Consider the following 3,809-nt stretch of genomic DNA (forward strand, 5'->3'; position numbering starts at 1 on the left):
TGTTTACCCTAGTTCTTGTACTCTATATGTGACCTATGCATGGCATCTACTTAGGAACGCACAAACAGAATTCATTAAGCTCATATAAGAAAATAAATGCAATTAAACCCCTAGTGCATGGCGTCTACCCTAGGTGATCTAAAATTGATTTCACACAATCAGATTTTAGCCAATTACTAAGCCCTAGATTGTTTATCATTCACATTAGGGATTGATTGGTTGTTCACACCTGATGAGTGTGCATTTTGCATCACTTTATGATACTAATTCCTTAACCTAGAGTGTTAGAACTCGCTATTTTGTGTTTCTTGTCTTGTTTTTGTGTTTTCAGGTCAAATGAAGCAGAAATGAGAAAAAGAAGCAAATGGAGCCATTTTGGGACAATTCCTGGTCAAACCAGGAAAACGAGTGAAATCCTGGTCAAACCAGGAAAAGTGCAGAAATCCTAGTCAAATGAGGATTCCTAGTCACACTAGGAAACATCAAGTCCAGAACCATCATTGCGGAGCCAGAAATGTGAAATCTTGATCCGAACAGGAAATCCTGGTTGAACTAGGAAACCTAACCCAACTAGGGAAAGGAGTCCTAGTGACACTAGGAGATCCCAGGGGCAATATGGTCATTATGAGAAGTCGAAATGGATAAGGAATCTCTCATTTTCAAGAAATCCTAGTTGCACCAGGAAATGTTTTTCAAGGTTCCAGAAGCTTCCAGAAGGTGGTGGACATCCATGGAAATGAATGGAGGGAAGAAATGAATTTGAATTCAAATGGAAATGAGGGGCAAAATGGGAAGTCAAAAGTGGAGGGCCCATGGGCCCTAGGGATGCCGAACCAAGTGGGCCATGCATGCACATGCATGGGCCCAAACCCTAGCAGCCCAAAAGCCACACGCAAGGAGGTAGATGGCAGCCATGCATGCGCATGCATGCCATGCAAACCCTAGCAAGATAAGGGGCCATGCGCAAGCCCAAGGTGGAAGCCCATGGAGTGAAACCCTAGCCCATCTTGTGCAAGCTACTGAAGCCCAACATGGAAGCCCAACATGCAAGCCCAAAGCCCAAGACTACCAGCCCATGCGCCAAGGAGGGACCCTAGCTAGGCTAGGCGTGAGCCACTCAAGCCCATAAGGGAGCAGCCCATCACGCCAAGGCCCTAGTCAGCTAACCCTAGCTGAAGCCGTAAGGCACTAGGAGAAGGAAAACCCTATGCAGCCGCAAGTCTTTTCCTTGCCTCTCAAGGAAGGCTTCTCCTATTTAAATCCCCTCATTCAGAATTTTAGAGATCACTTTTTCACCTACACTCCAGCCGAAATCCCTTTCTCCCTCCTAGTTTTATTTTTCTGTTTTAGGGTTTTATTTTCAGCTTTTATTTCTCTTGTAAGGTGAGCCAAATTCAGAGAGAGACTTAGAGAGAGGGTGGCGTGACAAGTGAGAAGGAAGGACCACCTGCTGCCGCAAGCCCAAGCTCACCTTGCCGTGAGCCAATTGCTTGTGTTGGGTGCCTCCTTCTTCCTCTCTCCTTGCCGCAGCCCCCATGTGCTTGCACCTCTGATTTTTGCTTTCTTCTTCCTTCTAGTTTCTATTTCAATTGTTGGATTATGCTTCTGAATATTTTTAATTAAGTTCCTGATTTTATTTAGTTATCTCTTTATTTCTTTTAATTCATGTTGCTGAGTTCAATTCGTTTATGCTTTTAATTTCCTTAAGTTTGCGTTTCTGATTTCCTTTAGCAAGCATGAATTGGGATTTCATTATTTATTGTTGTTTCTGTTTTGTTTTGTTTTATTTAATTATGTAGGTTAGTTATTCTATCTTGCATGTTAGTCGTAGGTTGATTAGTGGATTCGTATGCTTTAACAAATCGTTTATCCGTCTCTTGGTCTGTTAGTTTGATGTTTGCACGTATTAAATTTCCACTATCTATTAAAACCCCCGTCACTAGTTGTTTGCATCCTTTGACTGGCCACCTTAGAGTAATTGCATCTAGTTTATCCGTTAGGTTTAGCTGTGAAATAGTCAAAGACACTAAACCACAAGTAACAAGGGAATAAGGGATTATTCTTGGTAGTGGGGTTGGGCGACCTCTATAAGGAAATAGTCAAAGCTTATATGTTGTGCATGTTTGACGTTCTCATAAAACTTAATGACTCCTGCATGGGTAACAGCTGCCCTAGCTTGAACTAGGGAACATGTAGGTTAACTAGCTAAGGAAGGCCCAAGAAGCTCTTAGTTTATGCATTAGGAGAACAATGGCGAGAAAGTAACTAGCCAAACCTTTTTAGCTGTCAAACTTTAATATGTTGTGTTCAAATTAACTGTCATTAACCTTGGATGGTTATTGCATGCTTATCTGATTTGAAACCGAAAACTTAACATTGCAAGATAGAATAAAGTGTGTGTGCGTGTGGTGATGTGTGCGTGTGTTCCATCTTTCCAAAACCCCCCATTTAGTTATTCTAGTGATTAATTGCATTGATTTGTTGTTTATTAACCATTCCCTGTGGGATCGACCTCGTGCTTGTACGCTTTGCTACTGATGCGATTCGTGCACTTGCGAGTAAACTTAGAATGAGATAATTGTTTATTTTGTTCTAAGAAAACACATCAACAAGTTTTTGGCGCCGTTGCCGGGGAATGGTGTCTAATATCAATGAATTGGTGTAATTAGTCATTAGAATTAGGTTATATTAGCTAGATTTCAGTTTTTGTTAATTTTTAGTTTTTAATAAATGCCATGCCTTTATATGCATTCTTTCTACTGATTGTGTGTTTTTCTCTTGATTAGGTGTGTTTTATGAACCCTGAACTTGTTGCTAGGTTGGAGAGGCTCAAGGACGAAGCTTTAGGTGCATCACAAGTCAGCCCGCAACCTAGTGCATCAGATTCGAGTAGTGAAGAGACTGAGAGTGTCGACATGGCTGAAGCAAATGAGATAGTGCCGCAGCCCCTGAGCCATTTTTCAGCACCTTCGCTGCCCACTCAACCATCGTGCATTCGGTATGCCACCATAGCCACTGATTTCGAAATCAAGAGTGGTCAGATTCATTTGTTGCCGAGCTACCATGGGCTGAATGGGGAGGATCCGATCCATTTCTTGAAGGAGTTTTCCGGGGTTTGTGAAGCCGCACAATTGAGGGGCCTGAACGCTGATCAGTACCGTTTGAGGATGTTCCCTTTTGCGCTTAAGGACAAGGCAAAGAGGTGGTTGTATTCGCTGCCCAGTGGTTCCATTTCGACATGGGATGATCTTTCGAGCAAGTTTTTGAACAAGTTCTATTCCATTTCCAAGACTAATTCGATTCGGAAGGAGATCCTTGGATTTGTGCAAAAGGCGGACGAACCATTCCATGAGACTTGGGACAGATTCAATGAGTTACTTACTAGCTGCCCACACCATAACTTATCTCCTTGGTATGTGATTTGCTGTTTTTATCAGGGATTATTGGAGAGAGACCAAGCCAAGGTGGATTCGGCATGTGGTGGTGCATTCATGTCCAAAACGGAGGATGAGGCTACAGAATTGTTTGAGTCGCTTTCTTTGAGTTCTCAACAATGGGATTCCAATCGTGCAAGAGGAGGACCAAAGAGAGGGTTATATGAGGTGGCTGATGTGCCAAACACCATGGAGGGACAGATTATGGAAATCAAGACTATGGTGCAGAAGTTATCTTTGGCTCAAGAGAAGATGATGAGTGTGCAAGGACAAGGGGGTGACGTGGAACAAGTGAACCAGGTTGGGAGCTATCCTAGGGTGCCGTATGACCCATATTCCAACACTTACAACCCTGGATGGAAGAACAACCCGAAT

At 42.8% G+C, this 3,809-nt stretch overlaps 1 non-coding gene across 1 annotated transcript; it reads right to left on the bottom strand.

Moving 5' to 3' along the window:
• Positions 1–3,296: 3,296 nt before the first annotated feature.
• On the bottom strand, positions 3,297–3,403 carry LOC147299468 (small nucleolar RNA R71). The gene has a single exon (XR_015120145.1). It is a non-coding gene; the product is annotated as a small nucleolar RNA R71 (small nucleolar RNA).
• Positions 3,404–3,809: the final 406 nt, after the last annotated feature.

Source organism: Dryas octopetala, chromosome 1 (assembly GCF_963921425.1).
Source record: "Dryas octopetala chromosome 1, drDryOcto1.1, whole genome shotgun sequence".
Classification (NCBI taxonomy): Eukaryota; Viridiplantae; Streptophyta; class Magnoliopsida; order Rosales; family Rosaceae; genus Dryas; species Dryas octopetala.